Here is a 27,220-nt window from a genome sequence, read left to right as displayed (position 1 = left end):
ATTGATAACTACCTTAAATGTAAATGGATTAAATGCTCCAACCAAAACACATAGACTGGATGAATGGATACAAAAACAAGACACATATATATACTGTCTACAAGACACCCACTTCAGACCTAGGGACACATGCAGACTGAAAGTGAGGGGATGGAAAAATATATTCCATGAAAATGGAAACCAAAAGAAAGCTGGAGTAGCAATTCTCATATCAGACAAAATAGACTTTAAAATAAAGACTATTAGAAGAGACAAAGAAGGACACTACATGATGATCAAGGGATCGATCTAAGAAGAAGATATAACATTGTAAATATTTATGCACCCAACATAGGAGCACCTCAATACATAAGGCAAATACTAACAGCCATAAAAGGGGAAATCGACAGTAACACATTCATAGTAGGGGACTTTAACACCCCACTTTCACCAATGGACAGATCATCCAAAATGAAAATAAATAAGGAAACACAAGCTTTAAATGATACATTAAACAAGATGGACTTAATTGATATTTATAGGACATTCCATCCAAAAACAACAGAATACACTTTCTTCTCAAGTGCTCATGGAACATTCTCCAGGGTAGATCATATCTTGGGTCACAAATCAAGCCGTGGTAAATTTAAGAAAAGTGAAATCATATCAAGTACCTTTTCCGACCACAACACTATGAGACTAGATATCAGTTACAGGAAAAAAAACTGCAAAAAATACAAACACATGGAGAGTGAACAATACCCTACTAAACAACCAAGAGATCACTGAAGAAATCGAAGAGGAAATCAAAAAATACCTAGAAACAAATGACAATGAAAACACAATGACCCAAAACCTATGGGATGCAGCAAAAGCAGTTCTAAGAGGGAAGTTTATAGCAATACAATCCTACCTCTAGAAACAAGAAGCATCTCACATAAACAACCTAAACTTACACCTAAAGCAATTAGAGAAAGAAGAATCAATAAACCCCAAAGTTAGCAGAAGGAAAGAAATCATAAAGATCAGATCAGAAATAAATGAAAAAGAAATGAAGGAAACAAGAGCAAAGATCAATAAAACTAAAAGCTGGTACTCTGAGAAGATAAAACAAAATTGATAAACCATTAGCCAGACTCATCAAGAAAAAAGGGAGAAGACTCAAACCAATAGAATTAGAAATGAAAAAGGAGAAGTAACAACTGACACTGCAGAAATACAAAGGATCATGACAGATTACTACAAGCAATCTCTTGTAGTAATCACAAGGTGGAGGAATCAGGTTCCCTGATTTCGACTATACTACAAAGCTACAGTAATCAAGACAGTATGGTACTGGAACAAAAACAGAAATATAGATCAATGGAACAGGATAGAAAGCCCAGAGATAAACTCACACACATATAGTCACCTTATTTTTGATAAAGGAGGCAGGAATATATAATGGAGAAAAGACAGCCCATTCAATAAATGGTGCTGGGAAAAGTGGACAGCTACATGTAAAAGCATGAAATTAGAACACTTCCTAACACCATACACAAAAATAAATTTAAAATGGATTAAAGACCTAAATGTAAAGCCAGACACTATAAAACTCTTAGAGGAAAACATAGGCAGAACACTCTATGACATAAACCACAGCAAGATGCTTTTTGACCCACCTCCTAGAGAGACGGAAATAAAAACAAAAATAAACAAATGGGACATAATGAAACTTAAAAGCTTTTGCATAGCAAAAGAAACCATAAACAAGACAAAAGGACAACCCTCAAGATAGGAGAAAATATTTGCAAATGAAGCAACTGACAAAAGATTAATCTCCAAAATTTACAAGCATGGGCTTCCCTGGTATGCAGTGGTTGAGAGTCCACCTGCCGATGCAGGAGACACAGGTTCATGCCCTGGTGAGGGAAAATCCCACATGCCGCGGAGCGGCTGGGCCCGTGAGCCATGGCCGCTGAGCCTGCGCGTCCGGAGCCTGTGCTCCGCAGCGGAAGAGGCCACAACAGTGAGAGGCCCGCATACCGCAAAAAAAAACCCCAAAATTTACAAGCAGTTCATGCTGCTCAATATCAAAATAAACAAACGACCCAATCCAAAAATGGGCAGAAGACCTAAATAGACATTTCTTCAAAGAATATATACAGATTGCCAACACACATGAAAGGATGCTCAACATCACTAATCATTAGAGAAATGCAAATCAAAACTACAATGAGGTATTACCTCACACCAGTCAGAATGGCCATCATCAAAATTCTACAAGCAATAAATGCTCGAGAGGGTGTGGAGAAAAGGGAACCCTCTTTCACTGTTGGTGGGAATGTGAATTGGTACGGCCACTATGGAGAACAGTATGGAGGTTCCTTAAAAAACTAAAAATAGAACTACCATATAACCCAGCAATCCCACTACTGGGCATATACCCTGAGAAAACCATAATTCAAAAAGAGTCATGTACCACAATGTTCATTGCAGCTCTATTTACAATAGCCAGGACACGGAAGCAACCTAAGTGTCCACTGACAGATGAATGGATAAAGATGTGGCACATATATACAATGGAATATTACTCAGCCATAAAAAGAAACGAAATTGAGTTATTTGTAGTGAGGTGGATGGACCTAGAGTCTGTCATACAGAGTGAAATAAGTCTGAAAGAGAAAAACAAATACCGTATTCTGACACATATATATGGAAACTAAAAAAAAAAAAAAGTGGTTATGAAGCAGGACAGGAATAAAGACACAGATGTAGAGAATGGTCTTGGGGACACGGGGAGGGGGAAGGGTAAGCTGGGATGAAGTGAGAGAGTGGCATGGACTTATATATACTACCAAATGTAAAATAGATAGCTAGTGGGATGCAGCCGCATAGGACAGGGAGATCAGCTCGGTGCTTTGTGACCACCTAGAGGGGTAGGAAAGGGAGGGTGGGAGGGAGAAAGAAGAGTGAGGAGATATGGGGTTATATGTATATGTATAGTTGATTAACTTTGTTATAAAGCAGAAACTAACACACCATTGTAAAGCAATTATACTCTAATAAAGATGTTAATAAAACAACTGCATTTTCTCTTTTGCAATTAATGAATACTCTTTGTCTTAGAGATTTTACGAATATCTGGTTTATAAAAACTTTTACCCATGTTTTTGTTACCCTTTTTGGAAGCATTTTCGTAAAGTAAAAAGTAAAAATATTAATTCATGTATTCATTCCACAGATTCTTACCGAATGTCTTTAATGTGAGAAATTTGTGTTAACTAGTGTTGTAAAAAATAACAGGAATGACATGCCCCTTCACTCAAGAAAAAGAAAGTCTAGTGGATAAAAAACTATAAACTACTAGTCACAGAATTTAATAATTTAAAAATACATTTTAGGAAGAGCCAGAAAGAAAATTAACACAATGCTTTGATGGAAAAGAATATTGCGTAAGTATAATTTAGATAGTGTGACTAGAGAAATTTTCTTACAGAGGTGACATATAAACAGACGCTGAAGTATATATGGAGCAAGAAGCGTCGGGCATAGAAACTTAGTGTTTGGAGAGAAGGGTAATATAGAGATCAGAACAGTCTAAATAATTTTTTAAAGATCATTCTGCCTGCAGTGTTGAGAATCAATTTTAAGGGTGTAATATTAAATGCAAGAAGACTTGTTAGAAAGGTACTAAATTAATCCAAGTGAGGGAAAAGATTGGGATTAGTGAAGGTGATGAAAAATCAAAGCAGATATAACTGATCCAACAGCATCAGCTGAACATGACATTATATGAAAATGTTTATATCAATGAAATGGTTTAGAATGATAAATATTCTAAGCATTTGTTTCTAAGAAATAAGGAGACTCATATTTAGTTCCAATGGATTTTTTTTTTTTTTTGGCTGTGTTGGGTCTTCCTTGCTGCATGCGGGCTTTCTCTAGTTGTGCTGAGTGGGGGGCTACCGTTCATTGCGGTGCACGGGTTTCTCATCACAGTTGCTTCTCTTGCTGTGGAGCATGGGCTCTAGGCATGCGGGCTTCAGTAGTTACGGCTCGCGGGCTCTAGAGTGCAGGCTCAGTAGTTGTGGTTTACGGGTTTAGTTGCTCCGTGGCATGTAGGATCTCCCCAGACCAGGGCTCGAACCCATGTCCCTGCATTGGCAGGCAGATTCTTAACCACTGTGCCACCAAGGAAGTCCCAGTTCCAATGGAATTTTTTGATAGCAACACTGATTTTTATTTTGGTTCAGCCTGTGTGTGTCTCTTTGAGTGTGTGTGTGCATGTCTGTGTGTTGGGGTGGGAGGTAAAAGAAAATATTGAGGAAATGGCTATGGACTCAAGTATAACCACTACGTTTTTCCCTCCAGCTTTACTGAGACATTATTGACATAACATATGCAAGTACAAGGTATACAATGTGATGATTAGATACACATATATACAGTTGACCCTTGAACAACATGGGGGTTAAAGGCACCCACTCTCTGTGCAGTTGAAAATCTGAATATAATTACAGTTGGCCCTCTGTATCTGCAGTTCCACATCCGCAGATTCCACCAACCTCGGACCGTGTAGTACTGTAGTATGCTTTTATTGAAAAAACCCTGATGTAAGTGGACCTACGCAGTTTAAACCCATGTTGTTCAAGGGTTAACTACATTGCACAATGATTACCACAATAAGGTTATTTAACACCTCCACCCTTCACATAATTTTATTTAAAATTACCAAATATTTAAGATATACTCTCTTAACTTTCAAGTATATAATACAGTATTGTTAATTATAGCCACCATGCTGTGCATTAGATCCCCAGATCTTATTTATTTTTAAAGCTGGGAGTTTGTACCCGGTACCAGCATCTCCCCAGTTGACCCTCTCTCCTCTCTCTATGTGTGTATGTGTATATACATATACACACACATATATATACATATATACATACACACACACATATATATACACACACACACACATATATATGTATGTATATATATGTCATGTCTTCTTTAGCCATTCACCTGTTGTACTCCTAGGTTGCATGTCTTGGCTACTGTGAATAATGCTGTAATGAATATGGGGTGCAGATTTCCTTCAGATACATACCCAAATGATATGGTAGTTTCATTTTTAATTTTTAAAGGAACCACCATACTGTTTCCATACTGGCTGTACCAATTTATACTCCCACTAACATTGCACAAGGATTCTCTTTACTCCACAACCTTACCAACACTTACTGTTTTTGTCTTTTTAATAGTAGCCACTCTAACAGGTATGAGGTTATATCTCATTGTAGTGTTGATTTGCATTTCCCTGATGATTAGTGATGTTGAGTATCTTTTCACATACCTGTTGGCCTTTGTATGTTTTCTTTGGAAAAATGTCTATTCAAGTCCTTTGTTGATTTTCTAATAAGATTGTTTGTTTTTGCTATTGAATTGTATGAGGTCCTTAAATATTATACTTGGGATGTTAACTCATCAGATATATGGTTTGCAAATATTTTCTCCCATTCCATATGTTGCCTTTTTATTTTCCTATTTCTTTTACTGTTCAGAAGCATTTTAGTTTGATGTAGTCCTACTTGTTTATTTTTGCTTTCGTTGCTTGAGCTTTTGGTGTCAAGTAGAGGCTGAAATATTCTTACATGGAATTTTTTTTTTTTTTTTATGGTACGCGGGCCTCCCACCGCTGCGGCCTCTCCCGCTGCGGAGCACAGGCTCCAGATGCGCAGGCCCAGCGGCCATGGCTCACGGGCCCAGCTGCTCTGCAGCATGGGGGATCCTCCCGGACCGGGGCACGAACCCGCGTCCCCTGCATCGGCAGGCGGACTCTCAACCACTGCGCCACCAGGGAAGCCCTCTTACACGGAATTTTATATTTACAAATGTCCTAAAATATGTACATATACATCATCTGAATCTTATTATCTTTCATTTCCCTTTTCACAGTAGACACTTAGAAGAAAACATTACGCCTTGGCTACAAATGAAGTTATCTACAAAACAGAAATAAAGTTATAGATGTAGAAAATAAACTTACGGGTTACCAGGGGGTAAGTGGGGGAGGGGTAAATTGGAAGATTGGGATTGACACATACATACTACAATATATAAAACAGATAACTAATAAGGGCCTACTGTATAGCACAGGGCACTCTATTAAATACTCTGGAACGGTCTATATGGGGAAGGAATCTAAAAAACAGTGGATATATTATATATGTATAACTGATTCATTTTGCTGTACATTCCTGAAACCAACACAACATTGTAAATCAACTATACCCCAATAAAAATTTTTTTAAAATTTAGGCCTTGGCCTTATACCATCCATACAAAAAAAAAAAAAAAAAAAAAAGGAAGCAGGTTGTGGGTATTTTAAAAGAACCAACTACAATTCTGGACCAACTTCAGTTTACTCCTGACTTTGTTTCTTTTCTGTTCCAAGTTTGCCTAAATTCTGACCTCTGAAACTGTCTTCCAGATTTATCCCTGTTCTGATCAAACTGTGTAAATCTTGCTTTTAGAGGCATGAGCAGGACAGCTGGCCCTTGTACTCACCCCTGGTACTTTGAATCCCAATCTCTGGCTCTGAGTCATCTCTGTAGGTCCTCCCTGGCCTAGAATTCAAACAGATAAATACATACTTGATTGCTACATCCTCAAAAGATAAGCCTAACATCTCTAGGCTTGTTATAACAGACATAGAAATAACTCAATAAATGCTTATTATATCACTAACAAGTTAGTCATTTTCAAATTACCAGGGAACTCTTTTTTTGGAGAGGGTCCTCCCTTCAAAGTCTCAATGCTGGTTTTTTTGCAAATGCCCTCAAATGTCGGTATATCTCTACCTTTGCATAACTGATTTAATGTTTACCCTCGGAATCAAATTTGGGGAAATAATGGGTAATCAAGTTAGATATTGACATTTAATCTTTTTTAAAAAGTAGTCACAATGTATAAAATCCCCTCCTCCATTCCCTTGGACCAGTAAACTTACTTTGAGAGCTATTTCAAAAAACAAATCAGGACTTCCCTGGGGGGCGCAGTGGTTAAGAATCCACCTGCCAATGAGGGGGACATGGGTTCGATCCCTGGTCTGGGAAGATCCCACATGCCGTGGAGCAACTAAGCCCATGCATCACAACTACTGAGCCTGTGCTCTAGAGCCCATGAGCCACAACTACTGAGCCTGTGAGCCACAACTACTGAGCCCGCGAGCCACAACTACTGAGCCCGCGAGCCACAACTACTGAGCCCGCATGCCACAACTACTGAAGCCCACATGCCCCAGAGCCTGTGCTCTGCAACAAGAGAAGCCACCACAATGAGAAGCCCGCACACCGCAAGTAAGAGTTGCCCCCGTACAACACAACTAGTGAAAGCCTAGCATGCAGCTAGGAAGATGCAACGCAGCCGATAAATAAATAACAAATCTATTCCAAGACACAAATATCAAATCGATCTTTCTGGGCAGGAAACACATTGTGTTTCGCCTCACCCAACCTCATCAGCCGAAACCCCATCCTGCCCCCGACCAGGCCCAGTTTTTACTCCTTAAATATGCAAAGCTAAAGTAAAACGCAGTGTACTTTCAGCAAAGTCTTGCAATACACGTAATAAGAATGTTTCCTGGCTGTCAGATAAAATGTGTGACAATATAACTGTTTTTCCTATAGCCTGACATCACAAAAGCGGAAGTGTTAGGTGTAAGAATGTGGAAATAAGTTTTAAAATCTCAGAGATTTGCTCTCTGGAGATGTGAGTCAAGCTGTGATTTTCTGGATTGGAAAATATTACTTATTCCAGCTTTAGAAATCTTTGGATTTTTATTTACCAGGGTTTTCTTTTTCTTAGTGCATTCTTGGCACAAAAGCAGCCCCTGGGCAAGAAACAGTAAGAGCAGAGTTAGAATGAAGATTTGATTCTTAAGAATAGCATTTATAAGCATGTTCTATTCCTCTATGTGGCATTCTTTTTACACCACAGAAGAATAAGGACAGGGTGATTTTGTTCTTGGAGTTCTAGGTCACCTGCGTCCCAGAAGCTCTGAAAGTACGCTTTATGATGTTTTGAAATTTTCTGGGTTTTTTCTTCTATAAATAGAAATTACTATTCCTGAGATATACTATAAATTTAGGTCATGTCAACATGTCAGAGAAACATGGGAAGTTTGGAGTTGGCTCACAACAAAATTATCAAGTCAGTGAAGTGTGTCTTTTGAAATGTCAACTTCCTCAGAGGCAGGCTTTCTGAATTGACCTTTGGTGCTAGGCTGAGGGCAGTTCATCATCCTTGGACAAGCATTCCTAACACCTCCCCTTCCCCTTAGTTTGATGCTAGAGTCTGTTAAATTTATTTTAAAATCCTTTAAAAAGATTAGAGTAAGGTTGGGGATAATATTAAGAAATCGATGTGCACAAGGTTACGAAAACTCTCTCATACCAGTAGAGAAATTTTAACTCTCCTGCAAGTTAGTGCTCTCAATGTTGCTAACTCCATGAGGGGATTTTTGGCATCACAAGGGGGCAGCAGGGTTGGGAAGTGGTTGGAACTTGACACTGTGCTTGTAGTTTAAACAACGTGTAAAGCACTTAGCATGAGGCTCTGACATAGTAAAATTTCAATGCATATCAATTGCTATGCTTTTTATAACTATCATCTTTCTGAAGGGAGGTGAAGACTTCAAAAGAAAGACTTTAGGTTCACATTAGAATTTTAAGAATGAGAAAGAAAAAGGGAAATCTTCAATCACTGAGCCTCTACCATATGCCAGAGACTGCCCTAGAGAACTTACATGGTCAAATTAACCCTCCACAGCCCTGTGAAAGACGTAAAATTTTATACAACTAATGTCATTTTATAAATATGGGAACTGACAGACGGAGGTTAATATATAGCCAGGTACTCATGTTCAACTTGAGAAAGAGTCCAGATTATAACCCAGTTCTTTTTGACTTCAAATTTTATTTTACTATTTCCCATGCCTTACTGATAAGCTTTAAATCACGCGCTGATCAGCAGAATGCACTGCTATTGACTGATGAGTGATAAGTTTTGGAGTCATTTTCTAGTGTGTTTTAGAACAGCTGATCACAATGGCAATCAAATGTACATTTGAGTGATGAATTTGAGCCAACAGGTGCTATTGAGAACTTGTTACCTGCTGGTTGAATGGCAAGCTATCAGCTTTTATGGTGTCTGACTGCATCTGAGCAAACCTGTTTTTATCCCCTGAGATGTGCTGATAACTTCCCATCCTCAACCTAATTTGGACCTTGATTACAGTAACCGACACGAAGTCCTCCTCCACAGGCTTTCTTTACACTGGCACCTCCACTTGCTCTTTTGAGTAGAATTTTTTAATACCATTGCCCCTATTAGATTTCTATCCTCCAGAATAGGAATATCAACTTTGTCTATCATGGACCCATTTTTTAAAAATCTATTGTATTTATACTTTCGATATATGCTCGGCCTTTCTGATCTTTTGTGCAAATTAGAAAGGAATCTCTCCCTTGACTTTACTTTTGTGTCAGAAATTTGTCCCAATGTAATAGTTTCGATAAAACAATTCATTTTTTTGTCATTTGCTTACTGAAACAAATATACTAATCTCCCCTGTCTGTCATACAAATGCCTTGCTTTTGTGCAGTACACGGCCTAAACAATCCAAAGGGTTGGCTATGAATAGTCAACAATTATTTATTGAACATCTATGTGCTATGATAACTTCAGTAAATACAAAAAAGAAAGGCCAAACTTCTTTCCTTCATGGAGCTTAGACTTTGTAGAAATCACAAAAAATAATAAAAAAAGATAAATAAGGAAAATATATATTAAATTATGGTAAATACTAAGGAGGAAGAAGCAATGAAGTTAAATATAAAATGTCAGTTTTTAGAATTTACATGTATATCAATAATTATGTGCATCATGAAATATACACAAAATAAACATTAAAAAGATTAGATGAAAATAAATATGAATGGCAGTTCTAATACTATCCTCAGCAGATGGTCTTACATCTCTATTTGTGGACCACGGCTGAAGAGCAGCCCTGCTATTGATGTCCAATAGGATTTTCTGCGATGTTGGAAATGCTCATTCTGTGCTGTCCACAGATAGAGTCTTTAAAATGTGTCCAGTGAGACTGAAAAACTGAATTTTAAATTTTCTTTAAAATTTAAACTGCCTAAATGGCTAGTGGCTATTAGACAGCATAGCTCTAGAGGAAGCAAAGTTCTGCTAAGGATATAGTAGTGTCTGAGGCAAACAGAACTTTTCCTTTGCCCTTTATCTTTGATACCCATTTTACCTTCAGACCCTAAACTTAGCCCAGTTTGACCTGGATTAATGATATGCTTTCTCCATGCAGTCTAACTGGCTTCCTCCTGAATTCCAGGATGCTTAATTGATTCTGCCTAACTCTGTTCACTGTACCTCTCCTGTACAGTTATCCTCTAACTGTAGGTCTATGTTATCTCTGGCTCCAACCATGTGGTCTCACATTCACTGGCTCCAGATATTGCCACCGTGGCTACCTCTCTACCAACTCCATGAGGTTGTCCTTAGATCCCCTCTGTTATGGCAGTGCTGTCCCCAGATCATTCGAATCTCCAGAAATTGATTCTGCAACCGTTAACGTATTAGTCCTGGGATGCAGTTTGTGTTGTGAACTTTTTCTGCATTTCCAGACACTCCCAGAAGCTTAATTAAAGAGCAACCGTATCTTTCAGGGTCATCTTAAACCACTGTTTGAGGCCAATATGTTCTATTAAACAGCTGCAAAAAACCCTCCTAAGAGACTGCTTGTATGTTTAATATTGGATTAAGTAATCCTGCTGGATTCCTGCTGGATCTCCACTTGCATCTCCAGAGCACAGTGGTGCTAAATATGCAAAAATTATTTAGGAGTTTCTTGGAGAAAAGGTGGTATGAAAACATTAGGTTCAAGAAGGACAGCTGCCTCAGGCTGTACAAAGTTTCTCCAGGCCACTACCACTCCGAGGGAAGCCTCACTTGGACAAACAGCTCATATCGGGAGGTGCTTTATTCACAGTACCTGACCATACACATTACACATCCCCAGTAGGTCATCCAGAAGCCCCAAATATAGCAAGAAAGATCAAAACTCCTGAATTCAGCCTGGGGCTTGCTCATCTAAACAGCAGGTGAAGCATCAGAGGTAAAGCTGAGAAATTTTTTTCAGGCATACACATAAGCCTAGCAAGACTGATGTGAAATAGTGAGGAAGTCTAAGCAAAAGCATTAAAAATAATCTTGAACAAAAAAAGAGTTACAGGAAGAGTTATATACAAAAATTGTTTTATTTTGGGGAAGACAATGAAAAAAAATCATGATACTATAAAGCAGAATAAAATAATACCGAAGAAACAAAAGACATGAATACATAAGAAGAGAAACAAATTAATTAGAAAACTGCACATAGTATTGACGAATACATAAGAGTTGGTTCTTTAAATAAACCAACAAAATAAAGAAATATTTAATTAAAAATATTGAGAATGAGAAAGTGGTTGTAATTCACAAGAGGATATTATATAAAGTTCTATAGTAATTATGCTTCAATATCTTGATGAAATGAACGGCATTCAAAGAACATATAAATAACTATCATTGATTAAAAAAAGAAAAGTGAACCTGATAGACTCCAAACCATAAAGTAAACTGAAAAAAAAAGATTAGAAATCTCTATAAAAATTTGCTTCAAGGTAGTTTTAAAGAAAGTTCGTATAACCTTTGGGTAACAAATAATACTCATAATATTCAACAATTCCTGATTTAAAAGTATTTTTAGCCACACCGATGATAGCCTTTAAGAGACTAGAAAACGATGAACGGCCGTAAGCTACGCCAGGACCACCTGCACTGGCAGGACCAGCAGTGCCTCCCGGAGCGCCTACCCACCATATTACAGTGAAGGTAGAGAGAAAAGCTACTGTTAGGGTCCAGGAAACACTGATCATGTTTGCAGGGCAAGTGGAGGATGAAAATGAAGTAGGCAAATACATATCATCTTCCCAGTATCACCAAAGTTCTGAATAAATAAAGGTGAATGGAAGATATTTCAAAGGGCTTTGGACAAAGGCAAAATTAAATAGATGTAAGAAGCAGTATGACCCCCAAAATAGTGTATATTAGTTTAAAATAGGATATAGCTCCATTAAAATACATTATCAAATACAAAATCTCACCCCAAAACAAAGACTTCATAAAATTTTTAAAAGGTAAGCAGCTGTATGATATTATCAAAAGACATGCCTAAAATGATACACCATTAATTGTAAAAGGATAAATAAGTTTTATAAAGCACATGTAAGCAATAATAAAGTAGGGTTTTCAAGATTAGTGTCTGTGCCTGTTAGTATTGTACTTAGTGGCATAAGCAAAAGGCTTTTTGGTATTTTTGCAGATTCTGAGGTCAGGAGTCACCAAGGCACAGCTGGGACAACTCATCTATGCTCCATGATGTCTGGGACCTTAGCTGGGAAGACCTGAGTAGTTGGAGGCCATTCACTTGCCTGGAGGCAGACATCACCTGGAAGCTCCTTCACTTATACCTGCAGAGCCTGGGCTAGGAAAACAGAAAGACTGGACTCAGTTGGGACCATCACTGGTATACATATATGGCCTCACCATGTGGCTCAGGCTTCTCCCAGTTAGATGGCTGGGTTATGAGAAGGAGAGTTCCAAAAGCAAGAATTTCAAGAGAACCAGGCAGAAGGTGCAAGGCTTTTTATGATCTAGCTCAGAAGTTATGGACTATCATTTTTATCAAATGTTATTGGTTGAAGCATAGGTAAGTCCATCCAGATTCAAAGGAAGGGATGTATACTCTATCTCCCCTTGAGAACTTTTCTCAACCTCTATAAAAACAGATGAAGTACAATCCAAAGCTAAAAGCATTAAACGGGACAAAGTCAATCATTTTATTTACTAGAGTACCATTCACAAGGAAGCTGTAACTGTTAAGAGTCTCTCTGTGCTAAAAAATTATATCAAAAAAATAATAATGCAGGATGTTTTCCTCTCTAATTTTTCAAATCAAGTTTCAAAAATATAAAAGATCTAATTTCCATACAAATTAAGGTTAACCTTATATATTTAATTAAACATTTTACACAGTAGGAAAAATGCACATTTTTCATCTGTCAATTGATAATTTCAAAATTAACATATGTTAGGCCACAAAGGAAATGTCAATAAAATCTTCAAAGCATAAATTGTATGGGCCATTTTCTCTGCCTCTATAATTCTGGTAATAAAATTAAATAAATAAATAAATGTTTAACTAACATTTAAAAGCAGTAACACAGCAATTTAAAAAATCTTCTAAATATCATGTGTCAAAGAGGAAATCAAAACTGTAATTACAAGCTCTTTACTAATTAAAGAAAATGACAACACATAGCAAAATGTAGGGGATACAGCTAGCTCTGAACTCAGAAAAAAATAAGTATCTACTTATTTTATATACTTAATTCCTACACACAGGTGTCTGGAAGGAAAGTTCCAATATTACTATAATTTTATCTAAATACCTTTCTGTCTATCAATTTCTCTATCTATCATCTATCTGTCTAATCTATCATCTACATATTTATTCAACATTCATTCTTTACTTCTTTGGTATGTGTGTATTACTGTTGGCATGGCAAGAAGTAATCTAAATGCTTATTAACAGGACATCAGTTCAATAAATAGGACATTACTTCAATAAGTTTTGGAACCTCCAAGTAATGTAATTGCATGTAGCTGTTGTATGAACATGGAGAAATTATTACACTACAGTAAGGTAAAATAAAAGACCTAAGAGAAGGATACAGAACAAAATTTTGCTTGGATGTAGGAAACTTAGAATGATGCAGAAGAAATGCCAGCATCCATGCCACCGCAGAGGATAACTTCTCTATGGAGACCCTCAGTTAATAGCCAATAGGACTGCATCAGATGACATAAGTATAACTGCATAAAGAACACCAAATGCACAAGAAGGCAAACCACCATGAGTCATAAGTGACAGAAACAAGCAGTAGCAGAGTTAAATCCCCAAAGACTGAAGACATTGGAATTTTCAAGATTAAAATATAAAATATCTGGATATGGCCTGCTTAAGGAAATACATAAAATTACAAAGGAAACCAAAAAATCAGAAAAACAGACTTTAGCAAACAGAATGGAAGTTTTAAATGTGAACAACAGTCAATGAAAAAATATCTGACTCAAGAGATACGTTAAGTAGCAGACTAGGTGTAATTGAAGAAAGAAGTATAATATGGGTTGGAGATATATTTACATAGATATAATATATATAAAAATATATATACATATATATTGCATTTCATATTTATAAAACTTATCCAGAATGCAGCAATAGATATGAGGAAATGAGGACAGTGGAAGAGCAACACAGAGACATGGTGGATAGAATAAAGTTTGCAACCCAAAAGGGTAAAATCCAAATAGAGAAGAAGCTTTATTTAAAGAATAAATGACTTCAAATTTTTCAAAACTGATGAGACTTCAGCCCAAGCTGGTAACCCAAAAAGTTATGACTGAATGTATGTTAGTGAAACTACAGATAACCCGGGAGAGAGAGAGAGAGAGACAGAGAGAGAGACAGAGAGAGAGACAGAGAGAAATCCTGAAAGGAGCCAGACCGAGAAAGACCTACAAAGGAATAAAGTCAGAATGACAGAATACTCCTGAGCAAAATTAGGGAAATGGTATTTGAACATTTATCAATTGAACAATTTTGCGTTTAGTGTGTCTTTTTACTAAGCACCATTATAACCTCCAAGGATGCAGCAATGAGCGAAATTGAAAGTGTCTCTGCTCTCGTGGAACTTACATTTATACAGGTGCAAACAGAGTCAACTAAGTGGATAATTTTTTTAAATTTATTTATTTTATTTATGGCTGCTTTGGGTCTTTGTTGCTGCGTGCAGGCTTTCTCTAGTTGCGGCGGGCAGGGGCTACTCTTCGTTGCCGTGTGCAGGCTTCTCATTACAGTGGCTTCTCTTGCTGCGGAGCACAGGCTCTAGGTGCGTGGGCTTCAGTAGTTGTGGCTCGCGGGCTCCAGAGCGCAGGTTCAGTAGTTATGGCACACAGGCTTAGTTGCTCCACACCATGTGGGATCTTCCTGGACCAGGGCTTGAACCCGTGTCCCCTGCATTGGCAGGTGGATTCTTAATCACTGTGTCACTGTGTTAGGGTGAAGCCCTAACATAATTTTTTAAAGGATAATTTCATCATGTAAAAGTGATATGTAGAAATAAAGCAACAAGTTAGAAAGTGCATTGGTTATTTTAGATAGGGTCATCAAGGATACACTTGGTGGTGAAGTGACAGTTGAGCTCAACCCTCCAAATAAGTCGGACCATACAAATAACTGTGGGCAATCCTATGGGCCACGAGATAAGAATGGATGGACACAGAGAAAAAGCCGAGCAGAGAAAAAGGGGTAACGGAATGAGATAAGGTAGCAGAGGTAGACGAGACTTTGAAGGAGATGATAATATTTTAATGGCAATGAGAATAATTTGAAAGTTTTAAGGGAGGAAGTAACATGAGTGTAATTACATTTTCAGGTGGTCACTCCATGTGCTATGTAGAAAATTGAATATAGTCAATTATAAACTTGGTGCACTTTACCTTGGGTTTCCTCTTGTATATTATCTTCCTCAAAGCCAAAGTTGTCTTAGGACTCTTCCAGTTTAAGTAAGAGAGATAGGTAATCTAAACTGGCTTAATTTTAAAGGATACCTATTTTTAGCCCCAATCAAAATTTCCAACATTAGCTAGCTTCAGGCTCGGTTTGATCGTTAAGTTCTGTACCTCCGTCTCTCAGACAAGCTTTCTCTATGTGATATGCATGATGGCTCTTGGCAGCCTGAGACTTCAATCCTAATAGTGTTTTAATCGCAGCATAAGGAAAGCTTCTTCCGTGATAGCAATGAAGTATCCTGGGTGGGGAGAACTCCATTTGCCTCCTTTTGATGACATTTCTATTCCTTAACCACTCATCAGCCTTGGGATTTGGGCACTCTGATTAATGAGGTCAAAATCAACTTCCTAATGATGTGCAGTTGGCAGGGAGGGACTAAGTTTCTCCTAAATGACACAGAATGGTTTCACCATAAAAGAGAGAATAATTCTTACCAAAAGAAGGTGGAGGACTGTTTGCCAGGGAAGAAACATATCCACAGCAGAAGGATAGAAGGAAGTCTGCCCATTTCTTAATAAAATTAGTTCTCATGACTCCAAGTTGTTTGGTACTCTTTGGTAGGACCAACATGATGGTTAAGGGAAATTCTCATAGTGAAAATTAGTGTCATTTTCCCCCATGTAATTTAATTAGATATAGCCATTTAGCCTCACAAGGAAGATAATGAGGCAGGTGGAGAACTTGATATTTCCTCCAGGAGGGGTCTCATATATCCTCTTACAGCAACAGCTGCATGAAAGAAAAGGAGAACACAAGAAAGGCATCCCTAGACACCAAAATCCAAAGGAAGGCCTCCAAAGAGAACATTCCATGGGGCACTGGGAGAAATTAAAGTTTCTTTTTTTCCCACTACCAGATGAACTCTTTCTCGAGCAATACCCTAGCTGTTTTAGCCATTATCTAAACGCTGACTATTCCTGAGGGGTCAAGGAAGGAAGTTTCATTGAATTTACCATAAAGATTGAAAGTGACGCTGACAGTTGTATAGAATATTATAACCTACAATAAACAACTGATTTTTAATGTTATTTTGCCAATATAACAAAGAGTCATTAGAGAATGAAGAGTCATTAAAGAGAGAAAAATATTTTAAATTTTTCATATTAAGGTCTCTGTAGCATACTAGGTAGAAATAGTTATGAAAATAAAAAAGAAAATTAATACATGAATTTTAGTTTCTGTTCTGCATCATTTCATAGTATGTTTGAGCTTTTAAAATCTTGTTGAGGCTGCATCATTTGTAATTGGTCTGGAGTAAAGCAATGTCAAAAGGAAGATAAAATGGATTTTTAAAGAAGCTAATACTGACAATGTCAAAAAGGCATAATTTTTAAAGCTTTATAGAAAATTGTTAGGGTTTAGGTATAATTGAATTAGATTACAGTTGAATTCAGAGCTAATAATTTTTTCTAGAAAATGATAATAATAAAATAAATCTACCTTTTCTTAGGGAATTTTAAATGCATTCATCATTGTTTTATTATTGTAGAAATTTTGCTTCAAAAATGTAGACATTTATTCAAAGATAGCTTTCTGAGCCCATGCATTTATTTCCCTGCTTCACAACTTCCCACTGGAAAATAACCAATACAACAAAGGTAAATTGGGCAAAGTCTCTCTCAAGATTAGAAATCAGGAAAGAATCCTGTCTACAAGATAACAAGAGCAGTTTTGCTACCTGAAGAAGGACTGTATCCCACGTAAGGATGAACTACTATGACCAATATGGAAAAGAAAACACTTCCTACTGGTAAATCTCTGCCATACAGCTGTCTTCACCAGGATTTCTGTCTCATTTTTGGCAGGACTAAAAACCACATCATACATTTCCAACTGTCTCTTTCCTTAAAATTGGAGAAAATGTTCTTTTCTTATTGTCCCCAAATCACAGTTTTAGACAGTAATCCGTCTAATACAAATAAGAGTTTCTCTTAAATCTGGTCACGCACAGGCACAGACTTCCATTTTTAGTGCAAATAAAACTTATACATCAGAAGTTGAAGTAATTCAAGCAATGAGACATCTTGTAGGTAAATTAGCAAGCCTCCCTCCCACCACCAAAGTAAACATGTTGTAAGAAAAATGAAACAACTAAATAACATACTTTGTATCTTCAAGAAAGCATTATTTCAGGAAGACATACACAGATTTCAAAAAGCAAAAACAATAAATCCAGTGGTAGCATATTAATTTTGTCAGAAAACCAGATCAGTGAGTTAGAAAACTGATGAATTCTCCATGACTTTCAGAGGAAAAGATTAAGAGAGAAATATGATTAACTAAAAATGAGAAATATTGAGGACACATCTAGTTAACTCAACATGTATATGTAATACTCATTCCATAAGGAAAGACGAGACTCACTAATAATGAAGGAATAAAAATAACAAGATACCATTTCCCACTCATATGATGGATAAAAATTAAAAGGAAATCTGATCATATCAAGTGTTGAAAAGACAACTGTCATTCAGTGTTGATAAGAATCCCAACTACTCTGGATGCCAACTTGACAATACATACATATATATTATACATACATACATGCATACACTTTTGACTTTATATTTATCCAAAATAGTCATACTCCACAACCCAACAATTTCACTCCGAGGTATATTGTTCCTAGGTTTGAATGCTTTCAGAAGCAGGCCTGGAGACTAAAATTTCAGTGCAAATAGTGTATTTGTGAGATGGTTCCAGAAAATGCCAGTGGGGAAGTGAGACAGGGAAGGAAGTTGTGAAAGGCTGTGGGCACCTGGAGCTCCATCTGACTGAGGAACTGTAGGGGACACTGTAGAACACGCCCTCAGAGTTATCCTAGTCAAGGGTGAGTAATCTGGGGTTTTTATCTCCCTACTCTCTGCATCACTAAGGGCTACTTCTGGGAGCATTGACTCAGGTACTTCCAGCTTGCCCTATTTGCTAGCTGAATTGCTCTTATCCAGGAACTATCTTCATGGTGTCCACAGCAAGCAGGTGTTCATAGTAAGCAGCCCTCAGCATACAGAAAGGAGGACTGAAAGAATAAGGGTAGGGCACTGATAATGTCAGCTACAATACCTTAATAAAGGAGATCATGTGTACAAGGAAATACAAATATGTAAATGTTCTTAATATTTAATCATTTATCACAGAAAAAAATGGAAGTAACTGAATGCCCATCCTTAGAAAGATGAATAGTAAAATGTGACATTAGATACAAGGAATAATCTAGATCTCTATACATTAACATTCCTAATTCTTAAAAATCAATGAAATATAAGCTGTAGAATGATACATATATTTATTATAGCCTTTATGTAAAGTTACTAAATTATATAAGTAAATCATGCATATCTAAAATAACATTTTTATTATTTATTTATTTTAATAGCTCTTTATTGGAGTATAATTGCTTCACAATACTGTGTTAGTTTCTGCTGCACAACAAAGCAAATCAACCATATGCATACACATGTCCCCATACACCCTCACTTTTGCAACTCCCTCCCTCCCTCCCTCCGTCCCACCCCTCTAGGTGGTCACAAAGCACCAAGCTGATCTCCCTGTGCTATGCAGCTGCTTCCCACTAGCTATCTCTTTTACATTTGGTAGTGTTTATATGTCCATGCCACTCTCTCACTTTGTCCCAGCTTACCCTTCCCACTCCCCATGTCCTCAAGTCCATTCTCTACGTCTGTGTCTTATTCCTGTCCTGCCCCTAGGTTCTTCAGAACCAACAAATATAGTATTAAAATCCTAATACAGAGAGATCTTTTCTGTCCTTAAGCAAAAACATGCTTTGAAAATGTAAAATTTGTCAATGCCACAAATACAGGATTTAAAAAACGAAAAATCACTCTAGTTGAAACAAACTAATGTGAAACTTCATTCTCATTAGTTATTAAAGAAGTAAATTGAAGCAGCAGCAAGGTAACCTCTATTAATTACTATCTGGCAACGTTGAAAAGGAAGCCATATGCCAGGCAGCCAGTTCTGCAGATATAAGAGAGTTTAGCTGAAAGAGAAATTTGACTCTGTCTTTTATATCCAGCAAGATCATTCTCTTCAATCCTCTCAAACTTGAGAGTATAGAGTAAAAAGTCTCTACATATATTCTTACCTGTCAGCTTTACATTTTGGACTAAATAATGAACTGTATGCCCAATCTTTCATAACAGACAATCTAGGCTAATGCTGTCCAATTGAATTTTCTGCAATGATAAAAAAGTTCTATATCTGCATTGTCCAATATGGTAGCCACTAAGCCACATGTAGCTATTAAGCATATAAAATTGTGGTTAGTTTGATCGAGGAACTAAATTTCTAATTTTATTTAATTTTAATTAATTTTAATTTATAATTAAATGCCACATGTGGCTAGTGGTCACCATATTGGACATTTCAGCTATAGCTGAATCCCACCATGTGCCTTACACTTAATATTTACCTCAGTCCATGTTGGATGTGTAAATCCTCACACCACTCGTCCATTACTTTCTTCGTACCTATCCAAAGGAATAACTCTCTCTATTTCTATCAAAGGCAAATTCTCCACGTGGTCGGTGATGTCTTCCTCTTGCTGACTCAAGGACTTCCTTTCCCTTTGTTCCTTATCTTTTATCTACTTCATATTCCCTACTAGACCATCTGTATGAATACTGTTTAAGGTGTCATTCACCTTTGAGAAAAATCTGTCACTACCTCTTCTCCATCCCTAAGGACATGTCTATTTTTCTCCTCCTATCCAAAGCAAAACTGGATGAAAGACTTGTGTATAACAGCTCTGTCTACTTCCCTGTACCTAATTCTTTATTTCCCTTCATTCTACCAAAAATACTCTGACCTAAATCAGTTATACCTACCATGTTACTAAACATACAGTTACATCCTGTCCTTTTAATAGCTTGACTTCTCAGAAGAGCTTGGTACATCTCTAGTGAATTGAAATGTCACAGCAGGTCCAGAGAAATACATGATTACTTCTTTTACTCATTAGCTGAGGGTAAGGTAAGGATGGAGGTAAGGGGATTTTTGAGGAGAGAAAACTAGTTAAAAAATGGTCATCTTGGATAATGGGAATGTGACTCTTACTAATGATATACAATGGCGCTATTGACTAGTACACTTAAGACTTGCCCATTTCCCTGCAAATTTACCTCAATATTAATGATAATAAATTTAAGCAAATACCGAAATTAGTTAAAATATGCATGGTAAAGTGGTGTTCATTATGTAATTCTTTCAACTTTTTTGTGTATTTAAAGTTTTTCTTAATTAAATTGGGGGGGCAGAATTATTAAGGAAAGGAAATAATGCAAAAAACAGGAGAGAAGTAATAATAAAAGAAATAATGGAAGAAAAATTACTTGAACATAATAATGACTAGAAACTTTAGATTAAAACTTCTCATTTAACCCCTGGCAGAAAAAAATTTTAAAGTAGCAGTATCTTGGAGAACCTCTTGAATTCCAATAATAAAGAATTAATATTACAAAGTTGATAAAGACTGAACTAATTACTAACAAAGAAAAGAGAATCTACCTTATATATGTATTTTTAAACTATAAGACAGGAAGTTAGAAAACCACAGAATAGCATATTGAAACTATTGAAAGAAAAGTACTATAAATGACATATCTTATTTAGCCAACATAAAATTCACATGTCAGATAAATACACGAATAAATGCATAATATGGTCATGAGTAGAAAGTTTAAGTCTCAATATTTATAAAGTTGATTCTTAAAAAAGTGATCAATATTCAAAACAAATCCACTAAGAAATGAATGGATTTTTTAAAAAGGAATTTGACAATCCAATTTAAAAATTAACCCAACTAATATAAATATCAAAATATTCAAAACAATTTTGCCAAGGAACAATGAAAAGCATCTTTCACTATCACTGATTAATACATGTTTATGACTTCTAGTTTTGAGATGATGTTATAGCTTGAATTTGACAAAGTCTTAGGAAAAAGCAAGAAAATACCAAAATACAAAAAAAAAAAAAAAAAGAGAGAATATTTTGAAAGCATTAAAAAAAGAGAATATTTTGAGAGCATGAGAGTTACTAGGTCAACCCAGATTTGGGGAGTCAAGATTCTGGAAAGAAGAGAACTACAGAAAGAAGAGATGACATTCTTTAAGCATTTTTCCTTAGAACAATTTGACAATTTTTGGTATGTTACCAGCGGCTGCAAATAGCAGGAAAAGAAACCAGCAGACATTCTGGCAGTCCCTAGTCCTTCAAAGCACGAGATTTTTAAAATTTCAGTTTGGTACTGCTAAGACAGTAAGGACTTGAGGATCCAAGTTCTCAGAAAGAAGAGAAGAACAAAGAAGTAAGACTAACACTCTGGTAGTTTTAGCTTGACATATTTGTTAAATTTTTAAACTGTGAAGGGCAAAGACTAAGAAGGTAAATAGAAAACCACTGAAAAAGCAGAGTAGAGCTTTTAGCAGTTTCCCAATGCTGAGAAAACAAAAGTTGGAGTTTAGGACATATAAGGAAGTGGGTCATAGTAAATTTCACAGGCTCTCACTTGGGATCCCTGCACATTTTTAGCCTAAAAGTAAGGGCAAAACACCTATACAAAGAAACTCAAAAATTCTGCAATTGAGCTAGATAAAAGGAATTAGAAAAATCAGAGTAGACTTTCTAGCAGTTTCCTACTTCTGAGAACCTCAAAACTGGAATTCAGAACTTAAAAGGAAGACAGGCCATGGTAAATTCCACAGGATTAGAAATCCTGAAGTTCCTTCCCCCAGGAGCTGGGCTTTATAAAAAAGGCAGATCGGCAGCTTATTTCAGTCCCTAATGTGATTAAGGGGATTCCCCTGCTGTGACCTACCAGAAAAGTGAGCATCTATAAGTGGGACTTACACAAAATACTTGGGATTTAGTAAAAAAAATTAACAGACATGCTCCCCCTCCAAAAAAAGAACCAAAAGAAAAAATAGAAAATAGACACACAGAACCAGATGGTCTAATTATTAGTTATCAATACGGATATGAAAATACTATTATTAATATGTACAAGACAATTTTAACAACTTCATCAGAGAATTGAAATCTCCATATTAAAAAACTCTGGAAAGTGTAGATCTGATTTACATAATAACAGAAATTAAAAATTTAATGCATGGGATTGTCTTTATGATAAAGGCAACATGAGGAGTTTAGGATACTCTCCTCCACAGAAAATATGTACAAAATAAAACAAGATTATTAAAAGCAACCTTTTCAGGGAATCATTGAAAAGTAGACAACAATATCAAAAGTGTTTACTCATAGAAAACTGTCAAAAATAGTCTGGATACAGCAAACTGAATAGCATTCTTTCTTGAGGACATTTTTGGAAGTGAGAGAACCATGGAAAGACTGAGTTAATATACTCTCCACACATCCCTCACCTGTTAAACTCTGTGAGGGAGTGTACCAAAAGTTGAAAGCCTAAGGAGACTTGCAATTTTACTGTGCTTTTTAATGTGTTCCCTAACCCACAAAAGATTAGAGGGTACAGAATAGTTTTATCGACTTTAGGTGTCTAAGAATAATCTCTGCAAATCATGGACTGATTGCAAAATACACAGGTTCAAGGAAAAACCTCCTAGAGAGCCAGGCCCAAATATTTACACAATCTCAAAATAAAACAAAATCTATGTAGAGATATCAGTGGCTTCACACTCCAGGGTAGAGAAATTTCAGAGTTGGAGTCTATACAAGTTAATTGTCTAGATCAACATAAGATTAAAAAGAAATTTAGCATCACTAAAATATATTATTTAAAATGTACAGTTTTGAATCATAAATTACTAAATATGTGGAAACCAGAAAAAAAATAAAAACTGTCATCCAAGCTTTACATATCCAGTGAAACTATGCTTCCAAAATAAATGCAAATTAAAGGCAAATTTTGTTTTTTTGGCTGTGCCACATGGCTTATGGGATCTTAATTACCCGACTAGGGATTGAACCCAGGCCACAGCAGTGAAAGCACCAAGTCCTAATCACTGGACTGCCAGGGAAGTTCCAAAGACAATTTTAGATAAACTAGAACTATGAAAATGTAGTGCTAGTGGACCTGGACTACAAAAAATGCTAAAGAAATTCCATTAGGCTGAAGAGAAATGACATGACATGACAGTGCTAATCTATGAAGGGAATAATAGACAACAGAAATGGTAAATATTTGGCTAAAAATAAAATTATATGTATGTGCTGTATGTGCTATGGTTATGCGGTATATATACTTTTTCTTTTTTTAAAAAGAAATAACTGTTTAAAGCAAAATTTATTACACTATATTCTTGGGTTTGCAATATACATGGATGGACTAGGTATAACAATAATATTTCAAAGAAGTGTTGGCACTATTCTTGTGCAATGTTTTTATAATTTACCAGAAATATATAAATTTTAATTTGAAATAAAGATGGTCATTGTAATTCCAAGACAAGCACTAAAACATAATAAATGCACAGAAATAAGCTAAGAAGTCAATAAAGAAAATAAAATGGCGTATAAAAATATGTGTTTAATACAAAAGATGATAGTAAAGGAGGAACTGAGAACAAAGAAACAAGAGAGACATATAAAAGCAAATAGCAAAATGGTAGATTTAAGTCCAATCATGTGGACAGTTACATTTAATGTGAATAAGTAAACAATCTATCAAAAGGCAGAAACTGGACTTTATGATTCCATCCCATAAATACCACAGGGCATTTTTGCCCTATGTCACTCAGCAGGAAAAAGTACATTTTATTTCTTCCCCATTTGCTAAATTACTGATTTCTATTACTAAAGGAACACTTCTCCAAACCAACTTTATTTCAGAATAACATTTTTAAAAAGAGAAGAATGATACTTAATCTACAGCCTTATATTTTAGAGAAGCAACCTGTTATCAAAGACTTAAAGCAACTTATTCTCACAGCTAATATGACCTATTCACTTCTGTATATTTATCTAAAAGCTGTACAGGGTTCCTTTTCACATTTCATTGTTTAATACACATGGAAATTGTGTGTGTGTGTGTGTGTGTGTGTGATGTAACGAGAGATACAATTTCTTTAATCTTTTAAAAATGGATTCCCAATGATCCATTACCATTTATTGAAAAGCCTATTCTCCCCTTCTCCCACCTGCCACCCCCAGTGACCTGCTGATCTGCTGTGTGACCTCTGGGTGCTATCTTGTATGGATCTTTTTCAGAGCTCTCCATTATCTTCCATTAGTTTGGCTGCTATCTATCTATCTCTGCATTCATAACATAATGCTTTCATTGCTACAGTTTGAGTCCCCCCAACATGTGCTTTTCCAAGAGTTGCCTGGCTATTCTTGGCACTTTACACTCGCAAATAAAATTCAAAGTGACTTTTCAAGTTCCACAATAAAAGTCTGGGATTTTTAGTGGGATTGCTTTATATCTATATATTGTGTGTATGTAGATATATAGATGGATAGAGATAAATTTGAAGGAAACTGACATATATAATACACATACAAACAATTAAAATTCATGAGAAACTATATCTAAGTTGTGATGGGGTAAATGATACTATACTATATTAAAATCATTGCTCTGTCCAAAAAAAGTAAAATACCAATTAGTAACAGACTTTAGTATGCTAAAATTGCATCTTCTGAATTTCTGTCAACAGACAACTCTGGAGATGTTAACTTTTTTGTGATTCCAAGTTTGCGTATGCAACAAAATGGCTTTGTGGGCTGCTAAAGGTGAGACACTTTATGGACAAAGAGAAAGTTTGCAGCAAATATTAAGAGATACATTATATTACTAAACAAAGTACTTCCAGGCTACATTTGACATAGAAACAACTAGAGAAAAATGATAGGTGAAGAGAATGGAGATGGGACAACAAAAATGTACAATTAGTGTACCTGATAAATACTCTTATAATTTATAAAACTAATTTAAAATAAATAAAAGGAGAACTTGATAAATCAAAAAATCATTGCGAGTGATTTAACACAACTATGCTTAGATAGCACATGCATACCAAAAAAATTAGTAAGCATCTAGGAGATTTGATTATTCCAGTGAACAAACTTGATTTAATTGACTTATAAAAAACATTGCATCCCCAAACTGCAGGTTAAAAAAACAAAACAAAACTGTTGAATTACATATGGGTTACATACCAAACCAAATGACCATATGCCTGGTGATAATGCAATTTCATAAATTTAAAAGAAGTGAAATAATACAACTTTATGTTCTTTGACTGCAGAGTTAGTATTCTAGACAACAACAACAAAAGCTAGCTGGAAATATCCCATGTGTTTGGAATTTATGAAATATACTTCTATTCAGGGATCTAAGAAACAAGTAATACAAATTAGCATACTTAAATTATTATAAAAATAATACATACAAAAACATAAAATTCAAGTAATACCATGATTAGTGGAACATTTATAGCCTTAAATACATATTAGGAAAGAAGAAGACTGCAGATAAATGAGCTAAGCATGTAGCTTAGGAAATTAGAAAAAGAATAGTGAAAAAAGTAGAAGAAAGGAAATAATATTAGAAATTAATGTAATAGTAAGCTGAGTAACAGGATAAGTAAAATAAAAACTTGTTCATCGTGAAGATAAACAAATTTGATGGATCTCTGGTGAAGTAGTAAAGAAAAATAGAGAAAGTATATATAAGATCATTAATCAGAAAGAGACACAGCCACAGTCTTGAAGACTTTTAAAAGTTGGGCTACTTCATGAAGGGATATTCCAGAAAAGAAGATGGGGATGGAATTAACAACAAATAGCAGAGCTAACTCTGATAAGAGGGTTCATTTCATTGTCCTGGGCAAGAGAGACATTTGTAGCACGGTCAGTAGCAGATTTATGAAAACAGCATTATCTAGTTGAGTAAATGTAGAAGAGTACTGTCTAATGTTCTTATATTACACCATCCATTTAAAAAATCTTTCTTCCATTCTCCTCACAGTGTTTGTTCTCCCAATGGAGAATTTTTTTTGGTTTAATTACTTCCCTCAAAATTAAAAGCGAACAGTATGAAGTCTAGAATAAGCTTGGTGAAGATTGCACTAGTCATTTGCCCTTGCTTAAATATAGAATAAAATAGAATTAATGTGAGCTTACCAATTTGTCAGGTCTTTACACTTAGTCTAATATGCCTGAATAGGCATACTCACATGTATCTGAGTGGGTCTCTAAAATTTAGGTACTTCCATTTACATGTTCTATTTGAAAGCATTCATTTTATTGTAAGCTGTCAGCAAGCTCATTGGTTCAGTAACTGTCATGCTACAGCCTCTCTCATCATCTTAAAATCTGCTTTGGAAACTAACACACCATTGTAAAGCAATTATACTCCAATAAAGATGTTTAAAAAAAAATCTGCTTTGGCTATACATCATTTTAATGAGGCAGGGTTAATTTGTGACAGAGGCTCAAATGAAAAGGAAAATGCTAGCTAGATTTTATTCAGGGAGAAAAAAACTGATACACTGCTGG

At 35.9% G+C, this 27,220-nt stretch overlaps 1 long non-coding RNA gene across 1 annotated transcript in view; it reads right to left on the bottom strand.

Moving 5' to 3' along the window:
* Nucleotides 1-27,220, bottom strand: part of LOC141276755 (uncharacterized) — a 67,807-nt gene that overhangs the window by 27,762 nt on the left and 12,825 nt on the right. The window contains exon 2 of the long non-coding RNA XR_012326747.1: nucleotides 6,532-6,590. This is a non-coding gene — a long non-coding RNA (uncharacterized lncRNA). The remainder of the gene's footprint in view (nucleotides 1-6,531; nucleotides 6,591-27,220) is intronic.

The sequence above is a fragment of the Tursiops truncatus genome, chromosome 16, assembly GCF_011762595.2.
Source record: "Tursiops truncatus isolate mTurTru1 chromosome 16, mTurTru1.mat.Y, whole genome shotgun sequence".
Lineage (NCBI taxonomy): Eukaryota > Metazoa > Chordata > Mammalia > Artiodactyla > Delphinidae > Tursiops > Tursiops truncatus.
This window is presented reverse-complemented; position numbering and strand designations above follow the sequence as displayed.